Raw genomic sequence first — 26,904 nt, 5'->3', positions numbered from 1 at the left:
AGCCCCTAGTAAAGGACACTAGATGCGGCCAGGACCTGTAAATTAAATGCTACTAGTGAGCCTGCAGAACTGATAGGTCTACCCACATAAGTAGCCCCTTAACCATGTCTCAGACCTGCCATTTCAAGGCCTGTGTGTGCAGTTTCACTGCCACTTCGACTAGGCATTTAAAACAACTTGCCAAGCCTTAAACTTCCCCCCTTTTTCTAAATATAAGCCACCCCTAAGGTAGGCCGAAGTTAACCCATAGCGCAGGGTGCTATGTAGGTAAAAGACATGGCATATACCTATGTGCTTTTTATGTCCTGGTAGTGAAAAACTCATAAATTTGTTTCCACTACTGTGAGGCCTGCTCCTCTCCTAGACTAGCAGTAGAACTGGCCTCATATACTCTTAAGTAGTAGATTCTGATCTGGAAGGAGTAGCCATGTCTTGTTTAGTACTGCCAGAATGGTAATAAAAAAACCTGCTTACTGGTGAAGTTGGATTTAATATTACTATTTTAGAAATGCCACTTTTAGAAAGTAGACACTTCTCTGCACTTACTGCCATCTGTGCCTTACAGCCTGTCTCCAATTCACGTCTGGTCTGTGCTGGTTGACATCTCGCCTTGTGCATTCCACACAGACAACCACTAACATAGGACACGCAGTCCCGTCTGCATTCATCTGCATACTGAATGGGTCTTCCTAGGCAGGAAGGGTGGAGGGGCTCACACTTACATTTCAAAGGCCAGTCGCCTGCCCTCACGCAAAGGACTGACAACCCCCCACAGGGATCCTGGCAGACTGGGCTGAAAGGGGAATGTGGCAGTTCAAAACCACTCTTTGATGTTTACCCCACTTTCAAGGCATTTTTGGGCATATAAACTTGGTCTCTGACCGCACCAGATCAGACACTTCTGGACCTATAGCTGCACTCTGTCAGAGGAACTGTCTGCCTGCCCAAATGACTCATCTGGACTGCTTTGCTGAGAAGGACTGCTACCCTGCTTGTTGCCCTGCTGGCCTCTGACTCTGCTAGAAGGACTCTGCCTTCCTCCTGAAGTGCTTTCCAGGGGCTTAGATTGAGATTGCCTCCTGTTTCTGAAGACTCAGGGCCAACAAAGACTTCAACTCTCAAGAGCATCCTCGTGCACTGAAAATTGATGCTATGCCAGCAGAAATCATCGCAGCAGGGAAATCACTGCACTGCTGACTGGAACGACGCAGCACCGACTTCCAGATGGAAAATTTGACACAGTGCCTGCCTTGCAAAGGAACATTAGAAGCATCGGCTACCAGATCGACGCAGCGCCTGCTCCTTCTACCAGCGCCTCAAGGATTTTCAATGTATCACCCCTGGGTGTCAAAATATCCCTGCACTGCAGTGAGGAACCAAGACTGCATGCCTGAGAAATGACGCAACCCCTTGCAGCGTGGAAAGAAACCACGCATCTTCTGTGCCGCGCTGGAAAATCTGATGCAACACCTTATTCCATGCATCTTCTCCTGTGTCTCAGTGCGTCATTCTTTTTGATGCATCCCAGGTACTGTGTGTAACAAAGAAACAATTATTGATTTCTAAGGATTGAAACTCTTTTAAACCTTTTAAAAGTGATATTTCAACTTGTGCTTATCGGATCTTTGTAGTTTTTACCTCATCTTATTCAGAGAAAGATTCTCTACTTTTCTAAACCTGTGTTTTCACTGTGTTATTGCATGATTTTTTTGTACAAATACTTTACACATTGCCTTTTAAGTTAAGTCTGACTGGCCAGTGCCAAGCTACCAGAGGGTGGGCACAGGATAATTGAGATTGTGTTGTGACTTAACCTGACTGGGATTGCGGTCCCTATTTGGAGAAGGGTGTACAACTCTGCCAACTAGACACCTCTTTCTAACACTAAGCAAGTCTGTGAGTGGGTGCGTGAGTCTCTGAATGGGACTGTCAGTGGGTGTGTGAGTGGCTTAGTGGGTCTGTGAGTTGGTGTAGGAGTATCTGAGAGGGTCTGTGAATGGATGTGAGTCTGAGTGGGTTCATGAATGTGTGAGTGGGGTCTGTGAGTTGTGTGGATGAGTGAGTATGTGAGTGTGTGCACAAGTGTCAAAGTGGGTCTGGGAGTGAGTGCATGAGTTTCTGAGTTGGTCTGTGAGAGGGTGCGTGAGTTTGAGTAAGTCTGTGAGTTGGTGCGGGAGTCTCTGCATGGATCTGTGAGTAGGTGTGTGAGTGTTTGTGTAGGTCTGTAGGTGGGCACATGAGTCTCTCAGTGCACTGGGGGTGAGTGCATGAGTATCTGAGTGGGTCTGTGAGTGGGTGCATGATTGCCTGAGTGTGTCTGTGAGTGTCTGTGTGGATGTGTCAGTAGCTGTGTGAGCGATTTAGCCACAAAAGAACCACACCTGCCTTTTTATCCAACAAGAGTCCACGGTTTTGCACAATTTATGTATCCAAGTGAAGTTCTTTCTGCCTCCTTGGGTAAACATCCAGTACGTTTTCTTGACTGCAGTTGTGTAATGGAGCACAAGGAAATGTCACCAGTGACCTTTTCTGTGTTTTGGCAAAAGATTTGTTCCTGGTGCACCTTTATCCAGAAATATGCAATAACATGAATCCTCCTATAGAGAAAACAATGAGAGTAAAAAGAGGTAAATCTCCATCAAACAAAGGCCCTTCATCTTCACTACTTGAATTAAGTGCTTCTTTGTTTGGTGAAGATGTCCTCATATTCCTCGGCATCAAGAACTCCTCATCAAAATCAGCAGGTAATGTGCTGGGGGGAGGCCATGTTAAGCTCTCCATCATCCTGGCAAAAGGCAGGAAGACCTTTGGATACTACTAAGATGGATGGGGCGAGGCCAAACGGGTGAAGCTTCCAGTCGATTTGCACATTTGCATACTCATAGAAATTTAAAAGGAGAACCATGGCTCTCACCAGGAGAGGACAAGAAAGAGCCCACTTGTCACAGTCACATACAGATTGCACGGCAATAGCTCAACAATACATTCATCTCCACGAAGGCTATCAAATCGTTTATCAAGATAGAATCACAGAGAAAACACACCTGCTTTGCCTTCGCCAAGCCCAGAAGTTAGGATCATATGTCCTTTACAGAAGTGAAGCTTCAACAGGGGCACCTGTTATGTTTATAATTGTAAGTGCTTCCTGCTGAGTTTTAATTTCTATGAAATGAGCATCATGGCCAGAATAGCCCTGGGGACCTCATCACCTAGGTCCCAGGCACAACTTAATTGGGGAGGGGGGCGCAATCATTTAATCTCTTTCCCTGCCTGTATGTTGCATATATTTTTATATATAGAGAGAGAGACAATTAAGCAGTGATAGGCATACTTATGTTAAGAAACTATAACTCGTAGCCTAAAGTTACTTTCTGGCACAAGTTTAACTATAACTGCTGAACGTCTAAGGCTTCTATGGTTTCATACAGGTAAAACATTAACCTAATTCCAACATCCTGTTACCTTTGTTTTTTTTCAGTGAATTTCTTTGTTTTTTTTTAACGTAAATTAAGATCTACTTACTGCATGTTAGGCCATGTGCAGCAGGGGTTGGCCGACGGGCCTGGCCAACTATCCCGCATGCATGCTGCGCACTGCCTTCAGCATTTTTGTTTTCATTTTCACAGATTTGCGGATCCATGGTAGATCCGTGGATCGGCCCAAAAAAAAAGGGCAATTTCTACCTGTATCCTGCCCCATTGTTTGTTTTTACCCTCTTCTGTTTCTTACCCCCCCAGCCAATGTGAGAAGCAAAATGGCGGCCACAACTTTTCTGTCAGGTTGTGGCCAGCCAATCAGGGCCTTGCTTTCCTACAGATCCATTAATCCTCTGCGAGTGGAGCTGCGGATCCTCCACAACTCTAGATATCTACAGTTTTTACCTTAAATAACTCTGAAACTACTGAAAAGATTTACACAAAATCACAAAAAGCACAAGCTGTGGGCCACAATCTAGCTTCTTGCAAATTTGGTGTAATTCCATTCAGCGGTTTGGGATGTAGACGTGTCTAAAGAATGAAAAATCCCCATCGACAAAGAATGGAGAAAAAGTGTTTTGGGACCAGCCTTTTTGTCGTCCCCCACTTGACTATGGAAAAAGATGGTCCTAACTATATGCTGGCTATCACCAGTAGGATATATATACATATATATATATAGAGAGAGAGAGAGAGAGAGCGAGAGAGAGAGAGAGAGAGAGTGCCTGTTTGCAAACATAAAGATGAAAAATAAAACCTGTTAAATATTTGTTGCACAAAAATATTAACAGTTCAAAACAAGTCAGGTTTTTAAAAACAACTGCAGTAGCTCAGAATGTGTAGAAACATGCAGAAAGATTCAAACTTTTTATCTAAGGAATGCAAGGATTAAACATATTCTTTCTGCTTGACACAGTAAGCTAGGAAAATAACATATAAGAAATAAAAGCAATGCTTTGTTTTTGTTGGTTTGAACAGCTACTTCTATTCAGTTCCCTGCACTGACATTCCTTTCACCTCAGCTGCTGGCAGCAGGCATTGTGTTGTCAGAACTTGACTTTAAGAACTTATCCAGTTCCTACTGTCTTTTCTTTGTAATCAGCAAATGAGTGCGCCACAAGGCGCCTATTACATAAGGGATGAAATATCTCCTGCCGTACATTATAAGGATTTTGCAAGTCACTAAGGAGTTACACAGTCATAAAGAGGTACAAGGCCAAAGGCCTTGGAAGATTATGGAACCTTGAAGGGACTTGCAATATCCTTATCATGTACACTAGGGGGCACTTGATCCCATATTTTACATGGTCACACCTCATCTTTCCAATAAACCACTTAACCCTGGTGCGTAGCTCTTTCATCTGAAAGAACAAGCATGTTTGTAAACATGAAGAATAAAAATAAAACCTCTAGTGCAAAATTGAACACATCAAAAGCCTATTAGATATGTGTTGCAAACAGATATTAAAAACAGTTCAATATGTCAGTTTAAAAAAAAAAAGCTGCAGTAACTTGGAACATGTAGAAACATGCATAAAGATTCTAACTTTTCTCTATCTAAGGAGTGCAAAAAGTAAACAGACTCTCTCTGCTTATTATTGTGAGCTAATAAAATAGAGCAGAAGAAAGAAAAGCAAGGTTCTGTTTTTTCGTTTAAATAGCTCCTTCTAGTATGCTCTATGATCTAACCTACCTTTCACCTCAGCTAGTGGCTCTAACACCAGGCATTATGATGTCAGAACTTGACTCCAATAGCTTTATAATAGTCAAGTTCTGACGTGTTTTCTTTACAGTCGGCAGCTTAATGCATTACAAGTCTCCCCTTAGAAAGAAATTAGTAACTGCGGTTTATACAGGGATAGCAGAATCCCACATTTATCTATCTATCTATCTATCTATCTATCTATCTATCTATCTATCTATCTATCTATCTATTCCTAAAGGTATAGTTAGGTGATTTTCTCAGTGACAATGGTACACAGATACCCAGGGCATTGGGGTGCCAGGGGATCCCCAGGGGCTGCAGCATGTATTATGCCACCCATGGGGAGCCCAGGCAAAGTATTCTGCAGGCCTGCCATTGCAGTCTGCGTGAAAGGGTGCATGCATCATTTTTCACCTTAGGTCACTGCACCAGGTCACTATAAGTCATCCCTATGCAGGCCCTCATAGCCCAGAAGGAAGGGTACAAATACCTGTGTGTGAGTGCACCCCTGCACTAGTAGAGGTGCTCCCACGAACTCCAGTGACATTTTCATGGACTTCATAAGTGCGGAATGCCATTTTATTCGTGTACTGGACATAGGTCACTACCTATGTCCACCTACATAATGGTAACTACGAACCTAGCCATGTTTGGTATAAAACATGTTGAAATCATACCCCAATACTGTTGCCACTATTGGAAGTATGATTCCATGCACTCTGGGGGCTCCTTAGAGAACCCTCAGCACTGCTCCTACCAGTCTTCCATGGTTTTCCAGGCAACCAAAGCTGCTGCCACCCCTCAGACAGGTTTCTGCCCTCCTGCTGCTTGAACAACCCAAGCCCAGGAAGGCAGAACATAGCATTTTCTTTGGGAGAGGGGGTTAACACCCTATCTCTTTGAACATAGGTGTTACATAGCTCGGAGGAATAGCTTCCCCAAGCCACTGGTATGCTTTGAAGGGCACATTTGGTGCCCTCCATGCATAAACAAGTCTACACCGGTTCAGAAACCTCCAGTCCCAGCTCAGGCGTGAAACTGGACAATGGAAAGGGGAGTGACCACTTCCCTGTCCATTACCACCCCAGGGGTGGTGTTCAGAGCTTCTCCAGAGGGTCCTTGGGTTCTGCCATCCTGAGTCCAAGGCTGGCAGGGACTTCTGGGAGCATCTGAGTGACCAGACAGGTGACATCAGAGGCACCTCCTGATAGGTGGTTACCTGGCAAGGTGACCAATCCCCCTTTCAGGGCTATTTAGGGTCTCTCTCTTGGGTGGGTCCTTATATTCGGTTTGCAAGATTCCAGCAGGACTCCTCTGCAACCTTACTTCGACTTCTAGCCACTCGAACTGTGACTGGACCCTCCAGGAACCGACAATCAATGAAGAAGACGCTTCCTGCAACATTGTTTCCACGGCTCCTTCCAGCTTCTGTAACATTTCCCCGGCTGTTCATTATCTGAGGGTGGCAAGTCTTCAGTCTGCATGAGAAGGAAGAAGGAATCTCTCTTGGAGTGAAGGAGTCACTCTCCTGCATCCGCAGGCACCAACTGTAACAATGACCGAGTGAGTGGATCTCCTCTAATCCCAATCTGCATGGATCCTGCATCATGAGTGGTGGTCCACAGTACTCCTCTTGGTCCTCTCTGCCAACTCTTCAAATTTGGTGGAGGTAATCCCTTGCTTTCCTGCGCAGGACAGTACCCCCATGTACCCTGTCTCTTGCAGCTGCCAAGGCTTATTTGCCTCTCCTTCAAGGGATCTTCAGGTTACGTGTAGCTCCAGCCCCCAGCACTCCTTCCTGTGATGCACAGCCCACTGCGTGGTTCTCCTGCTGCGTGGGACCTTTCTTCAGTCATGCTGCATGGGCTCTTCTGCCACTCCTGGGTTCCCATCCTGTGGGACTCCTGTGGGCTCTCTGTGTCGCTGAGGGTCCCCTCTGACTCCTCCTCCTCCTGGGTTGAGTCCTCCTGGGCTTTGGGGGTCCCTGGCAACTCCACTTTTCACCACCTGCAACCTTTATCTTTGCCAAGGCTTGTTGGTAGATTTCTTGCACCAACACCCAACTGCAATTCTTCTTCCAGCGTGGGACGTCTGCATCCCTCAGGAACTCTTCACCGACTCCAGGGCTGTAGTGCTGATCTTCTTCACATCAACGTCAACCAACACCTGCATCCACAGCTGGGTGGGTAGTAGTTCCTACTCCTCTTAGACTCTTCTGTGCCTTCTGGACTTGGTCTCCTTCTTCCACAGATCTTCCTCTTCAGGAATCCACTGCTGGTTTCTTGCAGTCTTGTCTGGGTGTTGCATTTTCTTCTTTTCCTTTCTTTTGGGTGGTTTGGGGAAAATCCACTAACTTGCTCCTTTTCTCCTGGTAGCTAGGTGTACTGTTGTCCTTTGGTGTTTTCTAGTACCCCCAGCTTCCCTCTACACATTCCACTTTCCTAGGTGGGGTCCTGTGTTCGCATTCCATTTTTTTAGTATATGGTGTGGGCTCCACCTAGGGTCACTATTGTCTATCTGCATTTGCACTGTTTTCTATCACTTTCTATGCCTATGTCTGATAACTAGTGTGTGTGTGTGTGTGTGTGTGTGTGTGTGTATATATATATATATATATATAGTGTGTTAGTTATCTCCTACTGGAGGGTTGTCTCTCTAGTACTTTTTGGTATTGTGTCACTAAAAAATAGTTTTTTATTTTTGTAACACTGAGTATTTTCTTTCTTGTGTGCGAGTGCTGTGTGACTATAGTGATATTGCATGAGCTTTGCATGTCTCCTAGATAAACCTTGGCTGCTCATGCACAGCTACCTCTAGAGAGCCTTGCTTCTAGACACTGCATACACTACACTAATAAGGGATACCTGGACCTTGTATAAGGTGTAAGCACCTTAGGTAACCACCACACCCCAGGCCAGCTCCCTACACAATGCTAATGTTTTAAACTAAAGAAAAAAAAACACAGGAATTTAGCAGTTATAGTTAGAAGCACTAACTATAACTTGCACCCCTACCATGCACTGCTTATGGGCTTACATGACATCACTTATGATGTGTTCTATGGCATCATTTATGACATGACTGATGACATCTTACATGAATTTTGAAAAACGAATGAAAAATGAATTTCTAAGGATTTGTTTTTGAAAAAAACAGATACTTTTATTACTATAATGTTACTTTATCTTTATTTTTATTATAATTAATTTATTAATGAATGATAATCTATAATAGAGTAGTAAGTACAACCTGAGTGTATATGACTTTTTTTTTTTTTTAAGTGATGGCTCTTGCGAGACGCTCGTGAGAGCCGGATTCACAATCCCCTTTGTGGACTCTGGGGGGCTGTGCTCCCTGTTTGGCTCGCATGAACCACTCATGAGATTGTACATTTATAATTAAGTTAATTACAGGGTTTTATTATAATTGTGAACAAAATAGAACTTTACACATGTTGTTTAATGAACAAAAATGAATTGTGTACTATTCTGTAGACAATAGAAAGAAAGTATTTTTTTACGTTCTCACAAGACACCTGCAAGACATTCTGGCAAAAGGTCTGGGAAAGGAATCACACCCTAAGGAAGGATTCTGATAGGTTAAAATAGATGTCTTTATTTAAAAGAAGTAGATTCTAGCCTTTTTGGTTTATTTCACTATTGGTCTTTGGTGAGAGTCGACATAGTTGGCTAACTCTACTTTCCTGTTTAGCTTCAAAGAGAAGGATGTCTTCATCTGATTCAGATGAACAGCCTGGGGCTTCTGCACCACCTCTGACACATCAACCACCTAATGAATCCTTGATATGGCCTTTTTTTTTTTTTTAATGAGGCCAGGTGCCAATAAGCTTTGTGCAAAGTACACCACCTGTAAACTTTGCAGCAAAGAGTTAGCCAGGAGAGCAGTATATAATATAGTATACAATATAGCATGAATACCACAGGCATGTGGAGACAATTGAGTTCAATGCATCCACAAAGGCTTGCACAGGCAGAGTTGGCTCAGAATGCGGAGCTAGACAACTCTACAGGGGCTTCAACATCATTTGCTCCAGGAGATTCTGTGCCTGTGCAGGTTCTAAGTTCACAGGCGGACAAGAACCCTGTCTTTTTTTAATAAAGTGCTTTTTTTGCCGCTTCTGCAAGCAAATAATTTTTTCTTCAGAGACAAGCAGGCTTGTCCAGGACAAGCTTATCAAAGAACACAGGTACCCTCCTAGGCAGTATTTTTTTTTGTTGTAAATTTTTCTCCTTTCTGTTGTTAAGGAGATGATATTGGTGTTTGTTTCACACCTCAAGTTGTAGATTTTTTTCTACCCTTTTGAAAAACATTTTCAAATACCGAAGAAATATAAAAAATGTTTGAAAACACAAAAAATTATAGTTGCTGAAAACTGTTAACATAAATATATCTTCTCAGAGCTTACCCTAATGTTTCATGAACTATGTTGTTTGTACTGTTTCCCTTTTTTTCATCCTTACAAATTCTCATGAGACTTTTGCAAAAGAGGGAGCATCTAAAATGCTTGTTCTTGCCCATATATTTTGCCAGCTCTTGCGAGAGTCTTACAAGATGTAACATTTTTAAAACGAATTAACCATTTACTCATCACTGTACTTATCTCTCACAAATGTTCTCCCATAAACAAGCACCACAATATCTATTCCTACTAATATTCCTGCTAATAGACTGTATTGTGAACTCATCTACTCATTTTTACTATTCATGATCCCATGAGAGACCCACGAGGTCCTAAAAATTGGTTTAAAAAATAAATTTTATAATAGTCACAGTAGCTATACCTTAGAAACCTCCTCCCTAAATCTGGGGGGGACAGCATGCCCTTTTGCAGCCCCCTTATAAAGTTTAATTACTTAATTTCCACAACAGAGTTACCAATAAGGGCGGCCATTTCATTTCTAATATTCCAACAGCCAGCCAATCAGAGCACTTGCTCACGCAAGACTAACAGGAACCTTTTGCTCCCATGGAAGCATGAAGGTTCACAAAAAAGACTGGCCTCTCGATCAATCACGGGCCTCTGTTTCTAAATTTGTGCTCACGCGGGAAGCTCACGGGATTCTCACTAGCCCAACCATCCAAATATACCATTATTTTTTACCCTTAATTTCTCAAAAACTACTCAACAGATTTACACCAAATTACAAAGAGCACGTTCTGCAGGCCAAGATCTAGCTTCCTGCTGAATTTTGTGTGATTACATTTAGCAGTTTTTGCTTAAGCCATGTCTAAAGAAGTCTATGAAAAATGCATTGGGATTTTACGTTTTGGAACACCCTTTTTTCTTGGTTTCCACTTGATGGATCACCCCAAAACATTCCAGGAAGGAGCTGAGATGGAGGAACCTTTTTTTTTAGATGGTTTCGTGAAGATTCATCAAACAGGGACAAAGTTATTAGCAAACTTAAAAATGCTCGATCTATGGAAAAGCAGACCTAACTATTGCCACCTAGTGGCAACCACCAGTGGGTATATATGTATATATATATATATATATATATATATACAGTAAACCTTTTGTTTTCTCACTGGCATCCTGAGTGAGCATTTACTTGGAGGTGACACCGGATATTACGGCAGCTGTGCTCAACTGGCATTGTGATCCACCCCCCATTGGTACATGGAGCAATTTTTTCTTTGAGCGCATAAAGTGCCCCTGTGATTCTTGTTGTGCACGGAAAGTTTTGGGGTGATCCGTCAAGCAGGGGCTGAGAAAAAAGGGGGGTCAAAAAACATATGTTTCCCATGTTAATTCCCATGGGAGCTTTGAACACGATTACAACCCGAACCACTGGATGGAATTACACCAAATTTGGCAGAATGCTAGCTGTACATATGCAAATTATGCTATTTGGTGTAAATCCATTCAGTAGTTTAAGAGAAATTAAAGGCAAAATAAATTTGTATATCTTTGACAACAAAGTGATATTATCAAAGATGTTAGCAAAGATTTCATGTATGCTTTAATATCTGGGGTGCATGGTGAGGGTGCGAGTTATAGTTACATTAGGGCACAAACCAATCCCCTAAAACCACCCAAATCTGAGAGAGAGAGAAAGAGAGTGAGAGAGAGAGAGAGAGCAATTTAAAGAAAGATTTGACAGAGAGAAATTGGGAGACAGAGAGATAGAATTTTTTATGCTCTGGTAAATGATATACATAGAATGAGATATTTCCTAACAAATTGAAAAGAACATTTTTTTTCTCAATTAAAAAGCGTTGTCATGTTGGATCTCACTCAAACAATGAGACTGCTGGATTTGGGCTGCAGCACCACCGGACTGTGGGGAACTGAGTCCTATCCCACACCTTATGACAATTGTCGACCTAACCCTTCCTGCCAGCTAGCAGTACCTCACCAATACCCAAAAGCAGCAGTGAATTGTGGCAGCCATGCGCATGACATTATGATTTCTCAGGGAAATTGTGGAGGAAAAGATCACAACCTTTTCTCTTAGTTACATTCGTCTCACACATGCAAAGACAAACAGAAGCAGAAGACTGGTTCAATGTATTTTAATAAATCAACTGTGTTCTAGATACAATGACTTGGATAATGAAACATAATAGCAGAGCGGTGAGAAAGAAAGTGAAACATAAGAAAATTCCCACCATAGTGTCAAAATGCTAAGTATTAGAACTCCTACCTACACAACTAAGATTTTAAGACAGAGCACAGCAGTGTTAGCCCTAATCAGCCCATCAGGACCCTTGGGAAGACACCAACCCCATACCTGAATATGGTAGTAGTGAAGAATATTGTTGGTCTACCAATAGCCCTCTCCCATGTAGGCAGAAAAGATGTCAAGTTTCAGCAGACAGCTGCAACGAAGCAACAGAGTGCGCGTGGCAATTTCTGACTAGAACTTCCTTCTAACATATAGAGGGCAGAGAGAAGTTTCATAATAAAACAGATGGTATTCTAAGAAAACTGCTCTAACATAAGAACAAGTATGTTGTGAAATGGCAAAGATTGTTATGTTCTACTTTGTACCAACAACAAGATTGTGTACATCTTTGAGTGAGCACAGAGTGAACATTTTGTGCTAAAAAATAAAAAAGATTCCCAGACAGAATGGACAACAGATAAAGAAATAAAAACATCACTGCAAAATGAGGCCTCTGGTAAAATAAGAAAATTTATTAAAATTAATTACAACTAAGCTAAAGGACACAAGCTACAGGCCTACAGCTACAATAACATGTCCAGAAAATGCTGCTAAAATAACCTCACAACAGAGTGAGATCACCTTTCAGTATGTAACTTAAATATTTATAGTTGAAAAGAAACTCAAGCAGGAAATGATCACATATTCACCTAGACTGGAACTCTTAACATTCAGTGTGCATGTCTGAGACCTTATCCACTGGGCCATAGGTGACTCCTTAATGTGCAGACTTAGCTATGACATTCAACCCACAGCTTTTGAGAGGAAAAAGATTTCAATGTTCCATTACTAGAAATGAATAACAGTGAAAACACAAGAAAATAAACAGACCCACTGCCATGAGTTACTAAGATTTGGACTGTCAACCTACTGACAGTCCAAGAGCTTTACAATTAAGCCAGAAGTGACCTTGGGTTGTTGTCCATCAAAACGTAATTATTACATTTGCGCCAAACATCTTGCTAGTTTCAGTCTTTGAAATCATTGCATGGAGTGACCATTGCAACAACAATCTCTCTCTCTATATTCTATCACATTATGGGATGGAAGAGAGACAGACAGTGACAGGACCGCAGGGGAGCCTGAAGGCACCCCCGGTCCTAGCCGTCTCTCCGCATCCTGTGGGAGCATGCATTGCTCTCCCAAGAATAGAGCTGCTTTAAATAGCAGCTCTCTGCTTGCAGGACCAATGTTTTCAGATGAAAACTCAACTTTTTGCAAGCAGGAGTTGTTTAACAGCTCCCATTTGTGGAGCGTTTGCTCTGACTTGGCAGGAAATGTTGAAGCTCCCGGCTCCCATCAAATGGGAGCAAACAGCTATGTCCTGGGGATGGGCACCCTGCGACATAGCAGGAGCCGGCCCTGGGGGTTGCCGTCCCTAGGGCCATCAATGGCTTCTTAAGGGGGGTTGTGCGAGCCCCCTCCAACGTGAAATAGCCCCAGGGAGGTGGTGTTCTCCGGCACTGTGGGACCGCAGCAGACCCCCTTCATTTTTTTATTGCAGCTCTGGGGAGGTGGCAGTCCCCAGTGCTGCAGGGGGGGCATCCAACCCCCTCACACACAATTGACACTTTGTCTCAGGCGGTGGTGGTCTCCAGGGCTGTGGGAGAATCCCCTGCACTCAATATTAATAAAGCCCCAGAGAAGTGGCAGTCCCCAGGGCAACGGTGGGCCCAGCTGGCCCACCAACGTGATAAATATAAGCCCTGGGGAGGTGGTGGTTCCCTAGGCATAAAAGTACACTAGGTGGGGGGTCACGTGTGCCACCTCCTTCATTTTCTACGCTCTCAGGACCTGGCCCTCCTAGGGGCTTCATAAAAACAAGTGCAGAAGCCCAAGTTTTTTTTTCCCGCCGGATCTGCAGATTCGCCACCATTCGTCCCTACCCTGATCCCTTTTCTTTTTTTTAAATATTTTTTTGTGGGATTCAGCTGAAGCAGAGTTGCAAGATAGCCGCCAACACTTATTGGTTGAAGTGTTCGCAGCCAATCAGAGATCCACATTTCCCTGCACAAGCTTATCATTTGAGAATCCTTCACACCTCTACATATCTATATTGCTTTTTTTTTTAATATCTCAAAAACTACAGAACGGATTTACACCAAATAAAAAAAAAAAGCACTCTTTCTGGACCAAGAGCTAACTTTCTGCCAAATTTGTTAATTCCGTCCAGCATTTCGGGCTGTAGTCATGTCTAAAATCCCTATGTGAATTAAAATAGGAAATGCATGTCTTTTGACTCCCCTTGACAGATCACCCCGACACTTTCCATGTACAACAAGGCTCTTAGGAACACTTTTTTGGAAAACTTTGTGAAGATTCTTCAAACGGCGCAAAAGATATAGGCAAGTCAAACAACGTTTTTTCAATGTAAACATGGTCTACTGTAAATATCCTACTGGGGGTCACCAGTAGTTAGTTATAGTTACGTCTGGTTTTCTATAGACAGAGCATTTTTTGGTTTGCTAATAACTTTGGTCCCGTTTGATGAATCTTCACAAAAGCTTCTAGGATGATGTAAGCTAGGGCTTACTGGGAGGACTAACTAATTGGGTTAAATCAACAAAAGTTGTAAGGCAAGGGAGCATCCTTAATCCATTTAAATTTAAGAAATACTCTCATAACTTAAACTGGATACATTCAACAGGGATTTACCCCCCAAAAAGAGAGACACATGCCAGTTTTAATGTATGATTGCACCATTTCAATAGCTAGAACATTTTGCTTTCAGCACTTACTTGACGTATGTATCCTATGTGACTGTCGGGAACCTTTCTACAAATGTCAGTAGGTCAAAAGTGATGTGCCTATGCCCATGCAAAAAAAAGGCAAAACACAACAGGGCTCAAAATATTATCATGGAAAGTGTTTAGATGTTTCACTTCTTGGGGATGTAATTTAGTGATAACCTAATTTGAGCCCAAAATACAGAATAACATTAATTACAAATGGCCAGGTGAACAGGGAGATAGTTACAATGCGCATCAACATTTCTGGCTACCATAACATGCAGAAGCGGTGTTTGGGGATATTCTGGCCTCACAACACTACAGCGAAAACAAAACATATTTCTAACTAGAGAGTTGGTGCTTCCCACGTACTATTGATTGTTCTGCTCTACAGCAAACACGGTTAGGGCTTTTAAGTCATATTATTCACATGGCTCCTGTCTTACTATCTGATGAAATTTCATAGCGCTACTGACACAAACCATTCTGTGTGATCTCTGTAATAACTCAGTAATGCCCTGCATTCATTGGTAGAAATTTACAAATAAAATCTACAACTGAACCAACTGCCATCCCATGTAAAATAAAAAAATTATTAAATTGTATTGCTATAAAATGGCAGCCAAAAGTGAAGAAAGTTAGTTAAGGAATTTAGGGACTGATTTAGATGTTGGCCATCGTATCACCAAGCCGCATCTGTGGTGGGCCCGAAAAGACCGTCATGTTGGTAGTCTCCTGCCCTACGTATTTAGATGTATTGCTGCTAAGCCAAAGACTGCCACTATGGAGTACTCCATTGCATCAGCTGCATCCCGCAGCCAATGTGGCAGACTCCAATGCCGACGAGTAGGCCCTTCATCACCATCTTGACGATGGCATCCAGCCAAGCCCATTTAGATCACACAGTTGTGTTGCGGAACCCATTCAGTATAGCACTATGGCTGTGGCCAATGGTTGGATGTTAGCAGGCAACACCTGTTGTAAATTGGACAATTGTGAACACCTGCAAAACACACTATAAAACACACTCCATTTCAGACCGTGATGCTTTGCCATCACACTGCAGAACACCATTTTGATGCAGGATTTGCCACACAAGAGACAAGTTTTTTCTGTTTTACCCCTCTGGATTGTTTTCCCTCATCTTTTGGGCACTAGTTTATTTTTTATCTATAATTCACTATGGCAGGGAGGAGAAATCCCCATTTTTCAGAGGGAGAGTTGTCGGCCATGGTGGATGGATAAAATCATAAGAATAGAGCCACAAATGTTTGGAGCACAAGTCCCAGAAGAGACAAATGTGGTTAAGAATAGTTGACAGAGTGAATGCTGTAGCTAACAATCTGCGCACATTTAGGAAGAGGTGGAACGACCTGCGGGGGAAAGTTCATTCACTGGCCTCCATGAATCACCTGGGGTTCCAAAGGACTGGTGGTGGTTCTCCCAACCCCCCCATTACAACCCTTTCCCTGAAAGGAGGTCTTGTAGATGCTAGATCCTGAAGGCTTGACGGGAATCCCTGGTGGAGTGGAGACTGGTAAGTTACACCTATGTATGTCTCTCTATTCAGTAATGAAGTCTTGCCCTTGAGTTAGATGTTTAGAATGCTGTAACACCCTTAGCAAAACAGATATAGCTAATATTGACTGCACAAAATTTAATTGTGCCATACCAATTAGTAGCAGCGTGGTTGTAACTCCCCTTTTAACAACGTGCAATGTGTATAGTCAGATTGTGTGTAGTTCCCAATGGATCATCCCTTGCAGTGGCTCTGCCCATTGCTTTCTATTAACGTATGTCATTGTAGTTCCAAAAACAGGTCCAAAACTACATCCATTTTCACAGGAAAGTATAATGTTTCTAAGTGCTATTTTGTTCTAGTTACATCATAACCAAACATGTGTTCATCTTCAATATAGTCATTGAAAGTGATATGTGTAGCATACTTTTCAAACAAGTATTGTTTATGGTGTCAACAGATGACTACAACTACCATGATGCTCTGTTTTTGGATCTGGAAAACAATAGTGCAATGTAATGTTTTTCTTACGTCCTTTACTTCCACATGTACACACATTTAAAAAACTAGTGCATTTGACAGTCACCCTGTCATGCTATGGATTAAAATGTCACTTCCTGTGTATCACAATCATGTGGACACCTGCTCATAGCGACAGACTTGATGAAATTACTTACATAATTTATTGTCTATTGAATCCAAGTTTTTCTGAAATGTGTTTTTGATTGCTGAATAGAAGTAGCAGCCACACACAAGTTATTTTGCACTGTTTATGTGATGGCCAAATACAGCAATATTTGTATGTTGAACCACTTTGATTTCAAAATGTTGTTGCCTGCTAGGCCTTGGAATGGTCCAGTACTTCAATCTACTTACTAGGTTGTTGGGTTGAAGGTCTGCTACACGTAACATACAATTCTGAAATAACACTTTTGCATTTCAGGACATCTCTAAAACGTCAGCATTGGAGTGGTCAGGTGTAAATCAGGCTGCATGTGTAAAGTAATGAAAACAAAACAAAGCCCTAATCAGTCCTTCTCTCTACTTTTCAAGGTGGGCACATTTGTTGACAAATACACATTCAATGCTAAATTATGTGTTATTTGCATTGTCTCTGCAAACTTCACAGGTCCAACAACCCAACCCAGTGGACCACCATCTGCCAGGCAAGACATCTCCACTCAAGACCAGAAGCAAGGCATCAGTAAGGACTCCACAGATGAAAAGCCACATGATCAGGAGACAGCTAGTCCATCTGGTCTGTCTGACCAGACAACTATAGTGAGCCAAACTTGGCCCACACCTACACCTCCCACCACAGCTGCAACATCTGAGGGTGAGGACACCTCCACTTTCTGTGCACGGAGGAGGTACACACCAGTCCTGTGCACCCCCAGTCCTGGCTGCAACACAGTCTCCATTTCTGCCAGGACCCAGTGGGATGGGGCGCACTTCCTTAAGGGCCCAGTATAGTGGGGGTAGGGGTCATGGGAGGGAATCAGTGGGGCAGCCAATTGAGGCCACTGGGGTGTTTGTCAGTCAGACAACCATTGACCAAGTCTTGGGATCAGTACAACAGTCCCAAGACATGATGGGCCAGGTTATAACTGAGCTCCAGGCAATCAAGGAGGTGCAGAGGGAGCACATTAATTTTTAGACGCAAAACCTAATTTCCTCCTCTGTGTGTCTCCCATTCACTCTGTGGACTTTTTCATGGACACATTTACCTTTTATGAGGATATTTGTATTTTGGGCATTGGGCTCAAAACTGTTTTTGGCTCTACTACCTACCATGTTTCCATCTACCATGATTGACTCTTTTTTGTTCATTTAATCGTTTTTTGATTCACCTTACTCTTTTTGTGTCATGATAATAAATGTTATGGACACAGACTACAGGACTCTTGCTGGATTATTTGTGGTCTTTCATTTGCCATGGCCATCTTCCACCATCATGTTGTCAAATCTTTTGAACATTCATTTGCCAAAAAACGTTGGAATGACTAAGAGGTAAAGTGTTACCCAATTTATTCAAAGAAAACAAACTCAACTCAAAATATATTGATGGGTTTCTCAGTGATGCCAATTACCACAGTTGGTTAGGATACGCTGAGTCTCCTAAACGAAAGCAACACATCAACAGATTACTCACATACCAAGCCATTGAGGTAAAAGATCATCAAATCATATTGTACTTACCAACAAGCCAGGCCCTCTCCAGTCTAAGTTGTGTCATCTGCATGGGTAAGTTGCTGTTCTGTAGTACGAATTAATCATGTGTTGACCCAGGGGAATGGGCACACACACTTGAGATGTATAAGTCTGGTAAGCAGACAACTTGCACATTGATGGAACTGAAGTTCTTCCGATTGCGGTAGACGTCTTCCCTTGCATGTGGTGGCACCAAAGCAATATGTGCCATCTATTACTCCAACCACATATGGTAGTCCACCCTAAGCATAAAATTCTCCCTTCACTGTGGCCTAATCCTGTGGATGTGGGAACTCGATGTTGCTGTTAATATGTTTCATCAAGGAAGCAAGGACTTTCTGTAGCACACCACTGAAAGTTGGCTGGGACATGCCCCTACTACTACAGTGTATTGAAAAGTGCCAGTGGCAACTAAATGCAGTACTGCCATGAGTTTCGATAATGGTGTTGTGGCTGTTGGATTCAAGTTGTGAGGCAGCAGATCAGGCTCCAACTGCTGACACAAATCCAGGATAGTTTGCCTATTTAGTTTAAATTGTTTGATGACGTCCCTTTCCTACATGGTGGCAAGGTCTGGCCATCTCCTCCTACCCATGGCTGGGTTCAGAGGTCTGTATGTATTGAAAATAAAATATCAGCTGAAAAGATCACACCATACTCTTGTGTCAACACACATCTGACTTCTTGGTAACAGTAGAAATGCCATTGGGTAATACATGTACACACATTAACATCAAATTTTTGGAACTCAAAAATAATTGAACATTTTTAAAAGTCTTTCTTTCCATTATGTGCAAATAATACTATTATGCAATACTATAATACTATAATATTATTTGCACATTTTTTTTTTTAAATTTCCTGAAAATATACCGTCAACAGAGATGTACTTCCCCGCTGCACTATTAGTGTCAAACACAGTTACGGTTCACACTTTATTGTGTCATATCTTGTCAAGAAAATTGTTGTTCGTACCTGACATTTAGAAATACACTAGCCTCCATTTTGAGTGCTGGTGATGCCCTAAGAAATTGAAAATGCGCAGTTTCACACCCTAAAATGGCAGCTGTCTGACCTTGCTGTCAGGACATTGGCTACCTGATGGCAGAAGTTGACTGCATAGTAGCTGGTAGCATCCACAACGGGCCCGCCATAGGCTAAAATGTGTCATGGCTATGCACGAAAGCCAATGGCTGTGTCTGTCTCTGTCACAGATCGCGTCCGCCTTGTACTTGTACTCCACGTCGTGCAAAAATACTCACTTGCCTCAACACTGCAGCCATCAAGACCTTCTCAATTTTCTGCTGCTGTTATCGACCTCTGGGAGCCAGGATGCTGCCAAAGCAGGTGACAGGAACCCTGCCTTCAGCACGAGGAGCTAGAGCTCCGCGCCAGGGAGGTTCTGTTCCTGTACAGACAGCTCTATGGGACCCTAGAGGAACACTAACATGTCTGATTGGGGAATGTCTGACTAAGTAACCTCTTCCTTTCTGATACACAGGCTATTTTGTTCCTTTTTTTAAATGGGGGTGGAGTTGTGATTTGAGTTAGCAGAATATTGTAACTGTGACAGATTGTTTTTTGTTACTGTCTATAATATATATGCATGGCAATGTTAAGACATCTGAAAGTAGAAGCTGTAATGTATGTCCATGTGACACAGAAATCCTATTTCATCATAAAAACAACAGGCCACTGACTACCAGTGGCGAGTACACAGTGTACCAGTAGTCTGACTGACAACATACAGCCAATGTTGGAATGATGCTGATGTTGAGTAAAAATGCAGAGGGTCTACAGTTGTCCGATGCTGTACTGTCACATGGGATTCCAGCACATAATGGGTATTAGGTTGCTCTGTATGATTTAAACCTGTCATGGAGCCACATGTAGATAATGTTAGTTTATGTGCAAATTCAGATGACACTGGGTCACAATCATCCATCCCAGTCTGTCCCATTCCAACACACACTTGTTGATACAGCCCACAAATCCCTGCTCTCACTGACATATAGCAGCCCTTCTATCTTGCCCTTAGTCTCTGTATACGATGCAGACCATGAGTTATGACTCTTGGGAGTTTAGGTAGGAAGGCAGTGTGATTATGTACAAGGATTGTACAGGTGGTTTGGCCTTTAGTAGCTCACAATGATTGTGAGTAGTCAGGGATAGCTCTCACCAACAGGATAGCTTGCATTGCTCTGTACAAGATGAGGTTGCAGGCCTGATTAGGTAACATGAGAAGCTAGCAAGTATTGATGATGACCATGAGATCACTGGAAATCAGTATTTCCGATCTACTTGTAACATTTTGCTAAGGAAAAATTTAGTAACTGTTTGGTTAATGTACGTGTGAATATCCAAAATTTTATGTCACAGCAGTACTGTGTGAAACACAGAATTTTCTTTTCTTTCTTTTCTGTCATCCATACAGGTCAATGCCCAAGTAAAGCAGCTGCGGATCCTCGGAGTCCACAAGTGGTGCAGCCTGCAATTTTGGAAGAGGTAGGAGGACTTGTGTCAGGCGACACACAAGTCTGCTGAGAGCCAAGCGGGCAGTTCTCTCAGCAATCTAGGCCGGTGCGCCACACCTTGACCCTCCCTAATGGCCCACAACCTTGCCGTGGTTCACCAGGAACTTGATGGGCAGTTGAGGGCCCAACAGCAGCAACATTGTCTGTAGATATTGTTGTGTTTTGACCTCTTTAATTTCCAGCTATGTTGTATGCCATCAACACTGAGTGTGACACACATCCAAAGTCCATGAGGAGTTCTGGGGATGTAAGTTGATCAGACAGTGTCTGATGCTTTGTGTGTTGTATTGCTTTGTGATGAAGGATGAGACTATATTTCTCCTCACGAAGCAAGTACTGTTGTAGGCAGACACATGGCTGCATGCAAACAAAGGGATTGCCAGCATTTTGACAATGACATGACGAACAGTTTCACAAAATATGCCCTATGTCATGATTGGGTCAGGTGGGATGGTACGTCACAAATGTGTGTAGTAAATGTAATCTCCATTACTGGTAACTGGGGCAAACTGTGCAATTAAAATGCAGCTGAGATGTCAGAGTTGACATTGGTAAGTTGATGCTATGACAATATGAGATTGTGCATCTGCACCACATGTATTGGTATTCTGTGTACAGTGCCATCATTCCTTATCTGATACATGTTTGAAAGCAGTTTGTCCATCAAACTTCCAGTAAGTTAATATGGATATTAGCAGGTGGACCGGAGTCCTTAGACCTTCACAAATGTGCATGTAAGCCAGTCTGTGATTACCAGCGTGGCATAAATATGTCTAACAAAGTGTATTGATTGCAACAGACAGGAATGTGTCCCAATTCATGAGAGAGTTGTATGTCCACCAGAACACATTTTGGTGTCATTAGTCAAGATCAAAGGAGAAAGTGATGATGGAGAGTAATGTGATACTGAAAGGGACATTTCATGTGGAAGGTCACATGACATAGAAGAGATTCCCTCCGATCTTGGGCAGTCAATTTCCAGCTCGAAAAGAACCCTTTGGGAGAGTGAATCAATTTTAGCTCTGTACTACAAGGTGTCTCCAGGCCTATGTGTTTACTCATGCTGCTGGAACCTTTTGTCATGGAGTGAACTGAAAGTGTATAAGTGACAAAAGCATACATGATATGGGAGCTGAGAAGGGGAATTACTGAACGTATTGCAAGTGTAGTGTGATGACGTGTACAATTGTATTCTCACAGATACCTTAAGACTGTTGTATCTGTTTTTTCAGCATCAACTGGGCAAGGCAAAGGTGACAGAAGCCACATTGGCGGGGATAAAGCTGGCCTCTGGGGATCAGATGTAGACACCAGCGATGCCGAGGTACCCAGTGGCACGGAGGGTGAGGGGACTGGTCAGGAGGCTACGAGTGATTCTACATCTTCCTTGGAGGCCTCCAATGAAGACCAGTCCCTAGTGGGGGCAGACCCTGGAGAGACTGTGACACCTGCGTCTTCGTCTGCCTCCCCATTCCAATTTCCACCCTCCTTATTGCTTCCCCCCAGTTGGCCGTAGCCTTCCCCCCTAAAGGAGGTGGCGTTATCTTTGCAGCAGGCACCTCTGCCCCTGCCCCAGTGACCTCGGCTGCGCTAACTGAGGAGGCTGTAGACCTATTAAGGGTGAACGCTGTAGGCTAGGCTGTACTTCTGAATTGCATCCAGGGGCTGGCTGGCCAGAACTCCCAGATACTGCCTTACCTGGATGGCAGTCACGGTGTCCTCAATGGCCTCCTCATTGGCGGCAGCATCCCACCCACCCCAATCTCGTGTCCACACTCCCACCCTTTCCCCATCCCAAATCCCTCAACCCAGCCCTATCCAAAGCACATTCAGACATATTCATGCACCCACAACAACAACCACAAGCAGCACATCCCAATACCAACACAGCAAAAACCACGGGCACAGACACATATGCAGACACCACCACCACAGGCAAACCCACAGGCATCACACCCACCACGACACAACCACATACCCACACCTCTAGCATACCCCCAGATACAACCCACACACACCACAAGCACACTCCCAGTCAGTGCACCCACCATGACACAACCACACCCCCCACTCCCACCCCTTTCTCATCCCAACACCCACGGACACAACACCCACCACTAGCACACCCCTAATCAGCGTACCCACCACCACACATGCATACAATAGCACAAACCCCCCCCCCTCAAATGACTTTCTAGCTCTTCCACCTAACAAATCACACCTTCTATGTAACGAAATGGCTCCCTGTTGCAGTTACCCCCCCACTTTTTGCCTGATACTGATGCTGACTTGACTGAGAAGTGTGCTGGGACCCTGCTAACCAGGCCCCAGCACCAGTGTTCTTTCACCTAAAATGTACCATTGTCTCCACAATTGGCACAACCCTGGCACCCAGGTAAGTCCCTTGTAACTGGTACCAAGGGCCCTGATGCCAGGGAAGGTCTCTAAGGGCTGCAGCATATCTTATGCCACCCTGGGGACCCCTCACTCAGCACAGACACACTGCTTGTCAGCTTGTGTGTGTTAGTGAGGACAAAACGAGTAAGTCGACATGGCACTCCCCTCAGGGTGCCATGCCAACCTCACACTGCCTGTGACATAGGTAAGTCACCCCTCTAGCAGGCCTTACAGCCCTAAGGCAGGGTGCACTATACCACAGGTGAGGGCATATGTGCATGAGCACTATGCCCCTACAGTGTCTAAGCAAAACCTTAGACATTGTAAGTGCAGGGTAGCCATAAGAGTATATGGTCTGGGAGTCTGTCAAAAACGAACTCCACAGCTCCATAATGGCTACACTGAATACTGGGAAGTTTAGTATCAAACTTCTCAGAATAATAAACCCACACTGATGCCAGTGTTGGATTTATTAAAAAATGCACACAGAGTGCATCTTAGAGATGCCCCCTGTATTTTACCCAATTGTTCAGTGCAGGACTGACTGGTCTGTGCCAGCCTGCTGCTGAGAGACGAGTTTCTGACCTCATGCGGTGAGAGCCTTTGTGCTCTCTGAGGACAGAAACAAAGCCTGCTCTGGGTGGAGGTGCTTCACACCTCCCCCCTGCAGGAACTGTAACACCTAGCAGTGAGCTTCAAAGGCTCAAGCTTCGTGTTACAATGCCCCAGGGCACTCCAGCTAGTGGAGATGCCCGCCCCCGGGACACAGCCCCCACTTTTGGCGGCAAGTCCAGGAGAGATAATGAGAAAAACAAGGAGGAGTCACTGGCCAGTCAGGACAGCCCCTAAGGTGTCCTGAGCTGAGGTGACTCTGACTTTTAGAAATCCTCCATCTTGTAGAAGGAGGATTCCCCCAGTAGGGATAGGAATGTGACCCCCTCCCCTTGGGAGGAGGCACAAAGAGGGTGTACCCACCCTCAGGGCTAGTAGCCATTGGCTACTAACCCCCCAGACCTAAACACGCCCTTAAATTTAGTATTTAAGGACTTCCCTGAACCTAAGAATTTAGATTCCTGAAACTACAAGAAGAAGAAGACTGCTGAGCTGAAAAACCCCTGCAGAGGAAGAACAGAAGACACCAACTGCTTTGGCCCCAGTCCTACCGGCCTGTCTCCTGCCTTCCAAAGAACCCTGCTCCAGCGACGCTTTCCAAGGGACCAGCGACCTCTGAATCCTCTGAGGACTGCCCTGCTTCAAGAAAGACAAGAAACTCCCGAGGACAGCGGCACTGATCCAAAAGAACTGCAACTTTGTTTCAAGGAGCAGATTTAAAGACCCCTGCAATTCCCCGCAAGAAGCGTGAGACTTGCAACACTGCACCCGGCGACCCCGACTCGACTGGTGGAGAACCAACACCTCAGGGAGGACCCTCCGGCGACTCCAAGACCGTGAGTAACCAAAGTTGTCCCCCCTGAGCCCCCACAGCGACGCCTGCAGAGGGAATCCCGAGGCTCCCCCTGACCGCGACTGCCTGAACTCCATTTCCCGACGGCTGGAAAAGACCCTGCACCCGCAGCCCCCAGCACCTAAAGGAACGGAACTCCTGTGCAGGAGTGACCCCCAGGAGGCCCTCTCCCTTGCCCAGGTGGTGGCTACCCCGAGGAGCCCCCCCCTTGCCTGCCTGCGACGCTGAAGAGATCCCTTGATCTCTCATTGAAAAGCATTGAAAACCCGACGCGTGTTTGCACACTGCACCCGGCCGCCCCCGCGCTGCTGAGGGTGTACTTTTTGTGCCGACTTGTGTCCCCCCCGGTGCCCTACAAAACCCCCCTGGTCTGCCCTCCGAAGACACGGGTACTTACCTGCTGGCAGACCGGAACCGGGGCACCCCCTTCTCTCCATTGAAGCCTATGCGTTTTGGGCACCTCTTTGACCTCTGCACCTAACCGGCCCTGAGCTGCTGGTGTGGTAACTTTGGGGTTGCTCTGAACCCCCAACGGTGGGCTACCTTGGACCCAAACCTGAGACTTGTAAGTGATTTACTTACCTGACAAAACTAACAAAAACTTACCTCCCCCAGGAACTGTGAAAATTGCAGTGTCCACTTTTAAAACAGCTTATTGTGTTTTATGTGAAAAGTATACATGCTAATGTAATGATTCAAAGTTCCTAAAGTACTTACCTGCAATACCTTTCAAATGAGATATTACATGTAGAATTTGAACCTGTGGTTCTTAAAATAAACTAAGAAAAGATATTTTTCTATAACAAAACCTATTGGCTGGATTTGTCTCTGAGTGTGTGTTCCTCATTTATTGCCTGTGTGTATGTACAACAAATGCTTAACACTACTCCTTTGATAAGCCTACTGCTCGACCACACTACCACAAAATAGAGCATTGGTATTATCTCTTTTTGCCACTATCTTACCTCTAAGGGGAACCCTTGGACTCTGTGCATGCTATTCCTTACTTTGAAATAGCACATACAGAGCCAACTTCCTACATTCTACATCCCACCCCACCACCTCCCAAATGTAAATCCACCCCTCACAAAAATCTTTCCACCCCTCACAAAAATCTTTCTACCCCTTCCAAATCCCAACCCACCCCTTCCAAAACCTAACCCAACACTACCAAACCCACCCCTTCCAAAACCCAACCCACCCCTACCAAACCCAACCCAACCCTACCCCTCCCAAGACCAAGGACTCCCCCTCCCAGTGAAATCATTGAGGTGCCTGCTCTGAGCCCCATAGATGCCCCTTCAGAGGAGGTTTAATGTGACAGTGACATTAGGAGGCAAGTAGTAGGCATGCACCCACATAATGGACTACTGGCCTTGTGCCTTTGTTTTTCCAGTGCTATTTTATTTATTTATTTATGAGAGAGTTATCTCTTTTATAAAATACATTTTTATTTTTGGCATTCCTTTGTCCTGACCTTATCTTGTGATTGTTACTAATTGTTTGCTGATGATGTTCTTTCTGCTAATGTGTGTGCCAATCATTTGGGACAGTGACAAGCACAGGTTGTATCCTTTAGATGTTTTTCTGAAACATAAATTAGTGGTGTACATTTGTGATGGACATATTCATTTTGGAGCAAGCACTCATATTGTTACACGACACTTACACCAAAATCATATGTTTCTGTTTTTGTCACTGGAGAGTGCATGTGTATTTATTTTGACATAATGTGTCAATATTAGGCACTTATGCATTACACAGGGAACAGTTAAATAAGATATTATGTTTGTGATATGTTGCACACACCAACATGACTTGTGACCTTCATACAACTCTGCTATGTTTACAGTCTCCAGTACAAATTGTAGTACATCCTGTGTACACCCACCTGTAACGTACTGTAGTTGCTACATTATCTTGGGATAATTTGGTTCAGACTGTGTATATTATTTCAGTTGATACTTTTGAGATTTAGGGAACATTATTGCAAAACACCTGTTGGGATACATTTCCATTTGTGATTGTTGAGACTTTTTGTGTAGGTGTCCATTGCCATGAAGGCAGACCGTACCAGATTGGTGAGAGCTACTTAGATCCCAAGGTCTGCTCTGATACATTCTCTGACTACAACATCACACACTTCAGCATTGCGCAGCATTACGATGGTGTCAGCACA

The 26,904-nt window shown here is 43.9% G+C and overlaps 1 protein-coding gene across 4 annotated transcripts in view; it reads right to left on the bottom strand.

The window, feature by feature from the left end:
- The window catches only part of LOC138284476 (PRKC apoptosis WT1 regulator protein-like), a 317,310-nt gene that overhangs the window by 156,918 nt on the left and 133,488 nt on the right, over window positions 1-26,904 (bottom strand). The gene's annotated exons all lie outside the window — the stretch shown is intronic.

This window comes from Pleurodeles waltl, chromosome 3_1 (genome assembly GCF_031143425.1).
Source record: "Pleurodeles waltl isolate 20211129_DDA chromosome 3_1, aPleWal1.hap1.20221129, whole genome shotgun sequence".
In the NCBI taxonomy this organism is placed as follows: Eukaryota; Metazoa; Chordata; class Amphibia; order Caudata; family Salamandridae; genus Pleurodeles; species Pleurodeles waltl.
Note: the sequence above shows the minus strand (reverse complement) of the source record. Positions and strands in the feature narration are given on the sequence as shown.